Source organism: Salvelinus alpinus, chromosome 33 (genome assembly GCF_045679555.1).
Source record: "Salvelinus alpinus chromosome 33, SLU_Salpinus.1, whole genome shotgun sequence".
NCBI classification, from domain to species: Eukaryota; Metazoa; Chordata; class Actinopteri; order Salmoniformes; family Salmonidae; genus Salvelinus; species Salvelinus alpinus.
This window is the reverse complement of record NC_092118.1, coordinates 30,699,251-30,712,456: the sequence shown is the minus strand read 5'-3', so window position 1 is coordinate 30,712,456 and position 13,206 is coordinate 30,699,251.

Below are 13,206 nucleotides of genomic sequence, written 5' to 3'. Positions count from 1 at the left end.
CAAGTGAAATAAACAATAAACAAAAGTGAAAAGACACACATTATTAGAATTGAAGAGTAAACACTCAAAAAGGTTTCAGGAAGATAAAGACATTTCAAGTGTTATATTATCAGCTATTTACAGTGTTTTAGCCATTTTCAAATAGTTGTACTATAAATAGTAGTATTTTTTTGGTATTTACAATGTTTATGCTCCACTGGTTTCCCTTTTCTCATGACAACGGGCCACAAATCTTGCCACTGTGACTGCACACTGCGGTATTTCACCCAACTGATTTGTTTTCAGGTGCTTTGTGGATCTGTGTGATCTGTTGGAAATATGTGTCTCTAATGTAGTCATACATTTAGCAGGAGGTTAGGAAGTGTAGCTCAGTTTCCACCTCATTTTGTGGGCAGTGTGCACATAGCCTGTCTTCACTCAAGAGCCAGGTCTGTCTATGGCGGCCTTTCTCAATAGCAAGGCTATGTTCACTGAGTCTGTACATATTCAAGGATTTTCTTAATGTTGGGTCAGTCACAGTGGTCAGGTATTCTTCTCTCTGTTTAGGGCCAGATGGCATTCCAATTTGCAGTTCTTTGGTTGATTCTTCCCAGTGTGGGGGAATAATCACAATTAGCTTCCCCCCCCCCCCCTCTCTCTCTCTCTCTCTCTCCCCCTCTCTCTCTCTCTCTCTCTCTCTCTCTCTCTCTCTCTCTCTCTCTCTCTCCCCCTCTCTCTCTTTCTCTCTCTCTCTCTCTCTCTCTCTCTCTCTCTCTCTCTCTCTCTCTCTCTCTCTCTCTCTCTCTCTCTCTCTCTCTCTCTCTCTCTCTCTCTCTCTCTCTCTCTCTCTCTCTCTCTCTCTCTCTCTCTCTCTCTCTCTCTCTCTCTCTCTCTCTCTCTCTCTCTCTCTCTCTCTCTCTCTCTCTCTCTCTCTCTCTCCCCCTCTCTCTCTTTCTCTCAATTTTCAATTCAATTCAAGGGGCTTTATTGGCATGGGAAACATGTGTTAACATTGCCAAAGCAAGTGAGGTAGGTAATATACAAAAGTCAAATAAACAATAAAAATGAACAGTAAACATTACACATACAGAAGTTTCAAAACAATAAAGACATTACAAATGTCATATTATATATATGCAGTGTTGTAACAATGTACAAATGGTTAAAGCACACAAGTTAAAATAAATAAACATAAATATGGGTTGTATTTACAGTGGTGTTTGTTCTTCACTGGTTGCCCTTTTCTTGTGGCAACAGGTCACAAATCTTGCTGCTGTGATGGCACACTGTGGAATTTCACCCAGTAGATATGGGAGTTTATCAAAATTGGATTTGTTTTCGAATTCTTTGTGGATCTGTGTAATCTGAGGGAAATATGTCTCTCTAATATGGTCATACATTGGGCAGGAGGTTAGGAAGTGCAGCTCAGTTTCCACCTCATTTTGTGGGCAGTGTGCACATAGCCTGTCTTCTCTTGAGAGCCATGTCTGCCTACGGCGGCCTTTCTCAATAGCAAGGCTATGCTCACTGAGTCTGTACATAGTCAAAGCTTTCCTTAAGTTTGGGTCAGTCACAGTGGTCAGGTATTCTGCCACTGTGTACTCTCTGTTTAGGGCCAAATAGCATTCTAGTTTGCTCTGTTTTTTTGTTAATTCTTTCCAATGTGTCAAGTAATTATCTTTTTGTTTTCTCATGATTTGGTTGGGTCTAATTGTGCTGTTGTCCTGGGGCTCTGTGGGGTGTGTTTGTGTTTGTGAACAGAGCCCTAGGACCAGCTTGCTTAGGGGACTCTTCTCCAGGTTCATCTCTCTGTAGGTGATGGCTTTGTTATGGAAGGTTTGGGAATCGCTTCCTTTTAGGTGGTTGTAGAATTTAACGGCTCTTTTCTGGATTTTGATAATTAGTGGGTATCGGCCTAATTCTGCTCTGCATGCATTATTTGGTGTTCTACGTTGTACACGGAGGATATTTTTGCAGAATTCTGCATGCAGAGTCTCAATTTGGTGTTTGTCCCATTTTGTGAAATCTTGGTTGGTGAGCGGACCCCAGACCTCACAACCATAAAGGGCAATGGGCTCTATGACTGATTCAAGTATTTTTAGCCAGATCCTAATTGGTATGTTGAAATTTATGTTCCTTTTGATGGCATAGAAGGCCCTTCTTGCCTTGTCTCTCAGATCGTTCACAGCTTTGTGGAAGTTACCTGTGGTGCTGATGTTTAGGCCGAGGTATGTATAGTTTTTTGTGTGCTCTAGGGCAACGGTGTCTAGATGGAATTTGTGGTCCTGGTGACTGGACCTTTTTTGGAACACCATTATTTTGGTCTTACTGAGATTTACTGTCAGGGCCCAGGTCTGACAGAATCTGTGCAGAAGATCTAGGTGCTGCTGTAGGCCCTCCTTGGTTGGTGACAGAAGCACCAGATCATCAGCAAACAGTAGACATTTGACTTCGGATTCTAGTAGGGTGAGACCGGGTGCTGCAGACTGTTCTAGTGCCCGCGCCAATTCGTTGATATATATGTTGAAGAGGGTGGGGCTTAAGCTGCATCCCTGTCTCACCCCACGACCCTGTGTGAAGAAATGTGTGTGTTTTTTGCCAATTTTAACCGCACACTTGTTGTTTGTGTACATGGATTTTATAATGTCGTATGTTTTACCCCCAACACCACTTTCCATCAATTTGTATAGCAGACCCTCATGCCAAATTGAGTCGAAGGCTTTTTTGAAATCAACAAAGCATGAGAAGACTTTGCCTTTGTTTTGGTTTGTTTGGTTGTCAATTAGGGTGTGTAGGGTGAATACATGGTCTGTTGTACGGTAATTTGGTAAAAAGCCAATTTGACATTTGCTCAGTACATTGTTTTCATTGAGGAAATGTACGAGTCTGCTGTTAATGATAATGCAGAGTATTTTCCCAAGGTTACTGTTGACGCATATTCCACGGTAGTTATTGGGGTCAAATTTGTCTCCACTTTTGTGGATTGGGGTGATCAGTCCTTGGTTCCAAATATTGGGGAAGATGCCAGAGCTAAGGACGATGTTAAAGAGTTTTAGTATAGCCAATCTCTCTCTCTCTCTCTCTCTCTCTCTCTCTCTCTCTTTCTCTCTCTCTCTCTCTCTTTCTCTCTCTCTCTCTCTCTCTCTCTCTCTCTCTCTCTCTCTCTCTCTCTCTCTCTCTCTCTCTCTCTCTCTCTCTTCTCTCTCTCTCTCTCTCTCTCTCTCTCTCTCTCTCTCTCTCTCTCTCTCTCTCTCTCTCTCTCTCTCTCTCTCCCCCTCTCTCTCTCTCTCTCTCTCTCTCTCTCTCTCTCTCTCTCTCTCTCTCTCTCTCTCTCTCTCTCTCTCTCTCTCTCCCTCTCTCTCTTTCTCTCTCTCTCTCTCTCTCTCTCTCTCTCTCTCTCTCTCTCTCTCTCTCTCTCTCTCTCTCTCTCTCTCTCTCTCTCTCTCTCCCCCTCTCTCTCTCTCTCTCTCTCTCTCTCTCTCTCTCTCTCTCTCTCTCTCTCTCAATTCAATTTTCAATTCAAGGGGCTTTATTGGCATGGGAAACATGTGTTAACATTGCCAAAGCAAGTGAGGTAGGTAATATACAAAAGTCAAATAAACAATAAAAATGAACAGTAAACATTACACATACAGAAGTTTCAAAACAATAAAGACATTACAAATGTCATATTATATATATGCAGTGTTGTAACAATGTACAAATGGTTAAAGCACACAAGTTAAAATAAATAAACATAAATATGGGTTGTATTTACAGTGGTGTTTGTTCTTCACTGGTTGCCCTTTTCTTGTGGCAACAGGTCACAAATCTTGCTGCTGTGATGGCACACTGTGGAATTTCACCCAGTAGATATGGGAGTTTATCAAAATTGGATTTGTTTTCGAATTCTTTGTGGATCTGTGTAATCTGAGGGAAATATGTCTCTCTAATATGGTCATACATTGGGCAGGAGGTTAGGAAGTGCAGCTCAGTTTCCACCTCATTTTGTGGGCAGTGTGCACATAGCCTGTCTTCTCTTGAGAGCCATGTCTGCCTACGGCGGCCTTTCTCAATAGCAAGGCTATGCTCACTGAGTCTGTACATAGTCAAAGCTTTCCTTAAGTTTGGGTCAGTCACAGTGGTCAGGTATTCTGCCACTGTGTACTCTCTGTTTAGGGCCAAATAGCATTCTAGTTTGCTCTGTTTTTTTGTTAATTCTTTCCAATGTGTCAAGTAATTATCTTTTTGTTTTCTCATGATTTGGTTGGGTCTAATTGTGCTGTTGTCCTGGGGCTCTGTGGGGTGTGTTTGTGTTTGTGAACAGAGCCCTAGGACCAGCTTGCTTAGGGGACTCTTCTCCAGGTTCATCTCTCTGTAGGTGATGGCTTTGTTATGGAAGGTTTGGGAATCGCTTCCTTTTAGGTGGTTGTAGAATTTAACGGCTCTTTTCTGGATTTTGATAATTAGTGGGTATCGGCCTAATTCTGCTCTGCATGCATTATTTGGTGTTCTACGTTGTACACGGAGGATATTTTTGCAGAATTCTGCATGCAGAGTCTCAATTTGGTGTTTGTCCCATTTTGTGAAATCTTGGTTGGTGAGCGGACCCCAGACCTCACAACCATAAAGGGCAATGGGCTCTATGACTGATTCAAGTATTTTTAGCCAGATCCTAATTGGTATGTTGAAATGTATGTTCCTTTTGATGGCATAGAAGGCCCTTCTTGCCTTGTCTCTCAGATCGTTCACAGCTTTGTGGAAGTTACCTGTGGTGCTGATGTTTAGGCCGAGGTATGTATAGTTTTTTGTGTGCTCTAGGGCAACGGTGTCTAGATGGAATTTGTGGTCCTGGTGACTGGACCTTTTTTGGAACACCATTATTTTGGTCTTACTGAGATTTACTGTCAGGGCCCAGGTCTGACAGAATCTGTGCAGAAGATCTAGGTGCTGCTGTAGGCCCTCCTTGGTTGGTGACAGAAGCACCAGATCATCAGCAAACAGTAGACATTTGACTTCGGATTCTAGTAGGGTGAGACCGGGTGCTGCAGACTGTTCTAGTGCCCGCGCCAATTCGTTGATATATATGTTGAAGAGGGTGGGGCTTAAGCTGCATCCCTGTCTCACCCCACGACCCTGTGTGAAGAAATGTGTGTGTTTTTTGCCAATTTTAACCGCACACTTGTTGTTTGTGTACATGGATTTTATAATGTCGTATGTTTTACCCCCAACACCACTTTCCATCAATTTGTATAGCAGACCCTCATGCCAAATTGAGTCGAAGGCTTTTTTGAAATCAACAAAGCATGAGAAGACTTTGCCTTTGTTTTGGTTTGTTTGGTTGTCAATTAGGGTGTGTAGGGTGAATACATGGTCTGTTGTACGGTAATTTGGTAAAAAGCCAATTTGACATTTGCTCAGTACATTGTTTTCATTGAGGAAATGTACGAGTCTGCTGTTAATGATAATGCAGAGTATTTTCCCAAGGTTACTGTTGACGCATATTCCACGGTAGTTATTGGGGTCAAATTTGTCTCCACTTTTGTGGATTGGGGTGATCAGTCCTTGGTTCCAAATATTGGGGAAGATGCCAGAGCTAAGGACGATGTTAAAGAGTTTTAGTATAGCCAATTGGAATTTGTTGTCTGTATATTTGATCATTTCATTAAGGATACCATCAACACCACAGGCCTTTTTGGGTTTGAGGGTTTTTATTTTGTCCTGTAACTCATTCAAGGTAATTGGAGAATCCAATGGGTTCTGGTAGTCTTTAATAGTTGATTCTAGGATTTGTATTTGATCATGTATATGTTTTTGTTCTTTATTCTTTGTTATAGAGCCAAAAAGATTGGAGAAGTGGTTTACCCATACATCTCCATTTTGGATAGATAATTCTTCGTGTTGTTGTTTGTTTAGTGTTTTCCAATTTTCCCAGAATTGGTTAGAGTCTATGGAGTCTTCAATTACATTGAGCTGATTTCTGACGTGCTGTTCCTTCTTTTTCCGTAGTGTATTTCTGTATTGTTTTAGTGATTCGCCATAGTGAAGGCGTAGACTCAGGTTTTCCGGGTCTCTATGTTTTTGGTTGGACAGGTTCCTCAATTTATTTCTTAGATTTTTGCATTCTTTATCAAACCATTTGTCATTGTTGTTCATTTTCTTCGGTTTTCTATTTGAGATTTTTAGATTTGATAGGGAAGCTGAGAGGTCAAATATACTGTTAAGATTTTCTACTGCCAAGTTTACACCTTCACTATTGCAGTGGAACATTTTACCCAGGAAGTTGTCTAAAAGGGATTGAATTTGCTGTTGCCTAATTGTTTTTTGGTAGGTTTCCAAACTGCATTCCTTCCATCTATAGCATTTCTTAATGTTACTCAGTTCCTTTGGCTTTGATGCCTCTCTCTCTCTCTCTCTCTCTCTCTCTCTCTCTCTCTCTCTCTCTCTCTCTCTCTCTCTCTCTCTCTCTCTCTCTCTCTCTCTCTCTCTCTCTCTCTCTCTCCCCCTCTCTCTCTCTCTCTCTCTCTCTCTCTCTCTCTCTCTCTCTCTCTCTCTCTCTCTCTCTCTCTCTCTCTCTCTCTCTCTCTCTCCCTCTCTCTCTTTCTCTCTCTCTCTCTCTCTCTCTCTCTCTCTCTCTCTCTCTCTCTCTCTCTCTCTCTCTCTCTCTCTCTCTCTCTCTCTCTCTCTCTCTCTCCCTCTCTCTCTCTCTCTCTCTCTCTCTCTCTCTCTCTCTCTCTCTCTCAATTCAATTCAATTCAAGGGGCTTTATTGGCATGGGAAACATGTGTTAACATTGCCAAAGCAAGTGAGGTAGGTAATATACAAAAGTCAAATAAACAATAAAAATGAACAGTAAACATTACACATACAGAAGTTTCAAAACAATAAAGACATTACAAATGTCATATTATATATATGCAGTGTTGTAACAATGTACAAATGGTTAAAGCACACAAGTTAAAATAAATAAACATAAATATGGGTTGTATTTACAGTGGTGTTTGTTCTTCACTGGTTGCCCTTTTCTTGTGGCAACAGGTCACAAATCTTGCTGCTGTGATGGCACACTGTGGAATTTCACCCAGTAGATATGGGAGTTTATCAAAATTGGATTTGTTTTCGAATTCTTTGTGGATCTGTGTAATCTGAGGGAAATATGTCTCTCTAATATGGTCATACATTGGGCAGGAGGTTAGGAAGTGCAGCTCAGTTTCCACCTCATTTTGTGGGCAGTGTGCACATAGCCTGTCTTCTCTTGAGAGCCATGTCTGCCTACGGCGGCCTTTCTCAATAGCAAGGCTATGCTCACTGAGTCTGTACATAGTCAAAGCTTTCCTTAAGTTTGGGTCAGTCACAGTGGTCAGGTATTCTGCCACTGTGTACTCTCTGTTTAGGGCCAAATAGCATTCTAGTTTGCTCTGTTTTTTTGTTAATTCTTTCCAATGTGTCAAGTAATTATCTTTTTGTTTTCTCATGATTTGGTTGGGTCTAATTGTGCTGTTGTCCTGGGGCTCTGTGGGGTGTGTTTGTGTTTGTGAACAGAGCCCTAGGACCAGCTTGCTTAGGGGACTCTTCTCCAGGTTCATCTCTCTGTAGGTGATGGCTTTGTTATGGAAGGTTTGGGAATCGCTTCCTTTTAGGTGGTTGTAGAATTTAACGGCTCTTTTCTGGATTTTGATAATTAGTGGGTATCGGCCTAATTCTGCTCTGCATGCATTATTTGGTGTTCTACGTTGTACACGGAGGATATTTTTGCAGAATTCTGCATGCAGAGTCTCAATTTGGTGTTTGTCCCATTTTGTGAAATCTTGGTTGGTGAGCGGACCCCAGACCTCACAACCATAAAGGGCAATGGGCTCTATGACTGATTCAAGTATTTTTAGCCAGATCCTAATTGGTATGTTGAAATGTATGTTCCTTTTGATGGCATAGAAGGCCCTTCTTGCCTTGTCTCTCAGATCGTTCACAGCTTTGTGGAAGTTACCTGTGGTGCTGATGTTTAGGCCGAGGTATGTATAGTTTTTTGTGTGCTCTAGGGCAACGGTGTCTAGATGGAATTTGTGGTCCTGGTGACTGGACCTTTTTTGGAACACCATTATTTTGGTCTTACTGAGATTTACTGTCAGGGCCCAGGTCTGACAGAATCTGTGCAGAAGATCTAGGTGCTGCTGTAGGCCCTCCTTGGTTGGTGACAGAAGCACCAGATCATCAGCAAACAGTAGACATTTGACTTCGGATTCTAGTAGGGTGAGACCGGGTGCTGCAGACTGTTCTAGTGCCCGCGCCAATTCGTTGATATATATGTTGAAGAGGGTGGGGCTTAAGCTGCATCCCTGTCTCACCCCACGACCCTGTGTGAAGAAATGTGTGTGTTTTTTGCCAATTTTAACCGCACACTTGTTGTTTGTGTACATGGATTTTATAATGTCGTATGTTTTACCCCCAACACCACTTTCCATCAATTTGTATAGCAGACCCTCATGCCAAATTGAGTCGAAGGCTTTTTTGAAATCAACAAAGCATGAGAAGACTTTGCCTTTGTTTTGGTTTGTTTGGTTGTCAATTAGGGTGTGTAGGGTGAATACATGGTCTGTTGTACGGTAATTTGGTAAAAAGCCAATTTGACATTTGCTCAGTACATTGTTTTCATTGAGGAAATGTACGAGTCTGCTGTTAATGATAATGCAGAGTATTTTCCCAAGGTTACTGTTGACGCATATTCCACGGTAGTTATTGGGGTCAAATTTGTCTCCACTTTTGTGGATTGGGGTGATCAGTCCTTGGTTCCAAATATTGGGGAAGATGCCAGAGCTAAGGACGATGTTAAAGAGTTTTAGTATAGCCAATTGGAATTTGTTGTCTGTATATTTGATCATTTCATTAAGGATACCATCAACACCACAGGCCTTTTTGGGTTTGAGGGTTTTTATTTTGTCCTGTAACTCATTCAAGGTAATTGGAGAATCCAATGGGTTCTGGTAGTCTTTAATAGTTGATTCTAGGATTTGTATTTGATCATGTATATGTTTTTGTTCTTTATTCTTTGTTATAGAGCCAAAAAGATTGGAGAAGTGGTTTACCCATACATCTCCATTTTGGATAGATAATTCTTCGTGTTGTTGTTTGTTTAGTGTTTTCCAATTTTCCCAGAATTGGTTAGAGTCTATGGAGTCTTCAATTACATTGAGCTGATTTCTGACGTGCTGTTCCTTCTTTTTCCGTAGTGTATTTCTGTATTGTTTTAGTGATTCGCCATAGTGAAGGCGTAGACTCAGGTTTTCCGGGTCTCTATGTTTTTGGTTGGACAGGTTCCTCAATTTATTTCTTAGATTTTTGCATTCTTTATCAAACCATTTGTCATTGTTGTTCATTTTCTTCGGTTTTCTATTTGAGATTTTTAGATTTGATAGGGAAGCTGAGAGGTCAAATATACTGTTAAGATTTTCTACTGCCAAGTTTACACCTTCACTATTGCAGTGGAACATTTTACCCAGGAAGTTGTCTAAAAGGGATTGAATTTGCTGTTGCCTAATTGTTTTTTGGTAGGTTTCCAAACTGCATTCCTTCCATCTATAGCATTTCTTAATGTTACTCAGTTCCTTTGGCTTTGATGCCTCATGATTGAGTATTGCTCTGTTCAAGTAGACTGTGATTTTGCTGTGGTCTGATAGGGGTGTCAGTCTCTCTCTCTCTCTCTCTCTCTCTCTCTCTCTCAATTCAATTCAATTCAATTCAAGGGGCTTTATTGGCATGGGAAACATGTGTTAACATTGCCAAAGCAAGTGAGGTAGGTAATATACAAAAGTCAAATAAACAATAAAAATGAACAGTAAACATTACACATACAGAAGTTTCAAAACAATAAAGACATTACAAATGTCATATTATATATATGCAGTGTTGTAACAATGTACAAATGGTTAAAGCACACAAGTTAAAATAAATAAACATAAATATGGGTTGTATTTACAGTGGTGTTTGTTCTTCACTGGTTGCCCTTTTCTTGTGGCAACAGGTCACAAATCTTGCTGCTGTGATGGCACACTGTGGAATTTCACCCAGTAGATATGGGAGTTTATCAAAATTGGATTTGTTTTCGAATTCTTTGTGGATCTGTGTAATCTGAGGGAAATATGTCTCTCTAATATGGTCATACATTGGGCAGGAGGTTAGGAAGTGCAGCTCAGTTTCCACCTCATTTTGTGGGCAGTGTGCACATAGCCTGTCTTCTCTTGAGAGCCATGTCTGCCTACGGCGGCCTTTCTCAATAGCAAGGCTATGCTCACTGAGTCTGTAAAGAGAGAGAGAGAGAGAGAGAGAGAGAGAGAGAGAGAGAGAGAGAGAGAGAGAGAGAGAGAGAGAGAGAGAGAGAGAGAGAGAGAGAGAGAGAGAGAGAGAGAGAGAGGGGGAGAGAGAGATGTGAAAACCAGGCCATAGCCTGTACTGTATAGAACTGCATTCACATCAACACTGTAAATGTCCTTTTCTCGTCTCACATGATGCATGTCTAACATCCTCTGTCTGCCTTTACAGCATGTTAACCCTGTCACAGATACAGCATAGCAGAATAGTATGCAATACATAATGGGGGAAATTAAAAACTGACCCAAGATCTGCATCTAGGCGCAATTTCGCCCTTCATGGGATTCCATACTCTGAAGTAAAGCATTAATACAAATCACTCAACCAAGTGACAGTCACAGTAGCCTACTTCAGGTTTCAGCGATAGACATCAGCTGAAGGGAGGGACTGAAGGAGAGACTAGTGTGCTCTGGCCCACTTCTCTGTGTTGGTCTGAGAGAGAGAGAGAGAGAGAGAGAGAGAGGGGGAGAGAGAGAGAGAGAGAGAGAGAGAGAGAGAGAGAGAGAGAGAGAGAGAGAGAGAGAGAGAGAGAGAGAGAGAGAGAGAGAGAGAGAGAGAGAGAGAGAGAGAGAGAGAGAGAGAGAGGGAGCTCTCTCTCTCCCCCTCTCTCTCTCTCTCTCTCTCTCTCTCTCTCTCTCTCTCTCTCTCTCTCTCTCTCTCTCTCTCTCTCTCTCTCTCTCTCTCTCTCTCTCTCTCTCTCTCTCTCTCTCTCTCTCTCTCCTCTCTCCCCCTCTCTCCTCTTTCTCCCTCTCTCCTCTCTCTCCCCCTCTCTCCTCTCTCTCTCTCTCTCCTCTCTTTCCCTCTCTCTCCTCTCTCTCCCCCGCTCTCGTCTCTCTCCCTTTCTCTCCTCTCTCTCCCCCTCTCTCTCCACCTCTCTCCTCTCTCCCCCTCTCTCTCCTCTCTCTCCCTCTCTCTCTCCTCTCTGTCCCGCTCTCTCCTCTCTCTCCCTCTTTCTCTTCTCTCTCCCTCTCTCTCCCCTCTCACTCCCCCTCTCTCCTCTCACTCCCCTCTCTCCTCTCTGTCCCTGTCTCTCCTCTCACTCCCCCTCTCTAATCTCACTCCCCCCCACTCCTCTCTCCCCCTCTCTCTCCTCTCACTCCCCGTCTCTCTCTTCTCTCTCTACTCTCACTCCCCCCACTCCTCTCTCCCCCTCTCTCTCCTCTCACTCCCCGTCTCTCTCTTCTCTCTCTCCTCTCACTCCCCTCTCTCCTCCCCCTCCCCTCTCTCCTCTCACTCCCCTCTCTCCTCTCTCTCCCTCTCTCTCCTCTCACTCCCTGTCTCTCTCTCCCTTTATCTCTTCTCTCTCTTCTCACTCCCCTTTCTCTTCTTGATTAGATCCTCCCCACCCCGACCTCTCTCCTCTCACTCCCCGTCTCTCTCTTCTCTCTCTCTCTCTCTTCTCTCTCCCTCTCTCTCCTCTCTCCTCTCACTCCCCGTCTCTCTCTCCCTCTCTCTCTTCTCTCTCCTCTCTCTCCCCGTCTCTCTCTCCCTCTCTCTCTTCTCTCTCCTCTCTCTCTCTCCCTCTCTCCTCTCACTCCCCGTCTCTCTCTTCTCTCTCCCTCTCTCTCTTCTCTCTCCTCTCTCTCCCCGTCTCTCTCTCCCTCTCTCTCTTCTCTCTCCTCTCTCCCCCTCTCTCCTCTCACTCCCCGTCTCTCTCTTCTCTCTCCCTCTCTCTCTTCTCTCTCCTCTCTCTCCCCGTCTCTCTCTCCCTCTCTCTCTTCTCTCTCCTCTCTCTCCTTTCCCTCCCCGTCTCTCTCTCCCCCTCGCTCTTCTCTTTCCTCTCTCTCCCCCTCTCTCCTCTCACTCCCCTCTTCTCCTCTTGATCCTCCCCACCCTGACCTCTCTTCTCTCTCTCTTCTCTCTCTCCTCTCTCTCCTTTCTCCTCTCCCCGTCTCTCTCTCCCCCGCGCTCTTCTCTTCCCTCTCTCTCCCCCTCTCTCCTCTCCACTCCCCTCTTCTCCTCTTTCTCTGATCCTCCCCCACCCTGACCTCTCTCTTCTCGTCTCTTCTCTCTGCGTCCCCCTGCTCTATTTGACCTCATTCTCTTCCCCCGCGCTCTCTCTCCCTGCCTTTCCCCTCATATCTCTCCCATCCTCCTCGCCCTCCTTCTCTCATTTCAGATCTCCCCTACTGCAGACACTACAGGATGCTGACATCCACACCCAGATGGCTGTGGAGAAAGGTGCAGTCAAGCCCCACCAAGCCCCTTTAATGATATCTGCATGTCCTTTTAAGCGGGTCCCCAGATGCCACCCCTTCCAACCTCCTCGTCTCATCCCTGCCCGCTCCAGCCAAACCCAACCCAGCCCCAGCTGAACACATGCCCACAGTGTGCTTTCCTGCTGCCCTGCTGTTTACCTTGTCCTTTACCTCGGCTCTCTCCTCTCTACTTTAGCCTCTATCCTCTCTCCTCTCTACTGTAGCCTCTCCCCTCTCTCCTCTCTACTTTAGCCTCTCTCCTCTCTACTTTAGCCTCTCTCCTCTCTACTTTAGCCTCTCCCCTCTCTACTTTAGCCTCTCTCCTCTCTACTTTAGCCTCTATCCTCTCTCCTAAAACCTCTCCCCTCTCTAACTCCAGCCTCTCTCCTCTCTTCCCTCTCTCAGTCTCAGCCTCTCCCCTCTCTCCTCTCTACTTTAGCCTCTCTCCTCTCCACTTCAGCCTCTCTCCTCTCTACTCATAGCCTCTCCCCTCTTTACTCGCAGCGGCTCTCTGCTCTCTAGTTCTCAGCCTCTCTCCTTTCTCCTTTTAGTCTCTCTCCTCTCTCCTTTTAGTCCTCTCTCCTCTCTCCTCTGAGCCTCTCCCCTCTCTCCTCTCTAATTCAGCCTCTCTCCCTCTCCTCCTTTAGCCTCTCTCCTCTCTCCCTTAGCCTCTCCCCTCTCTACTTTA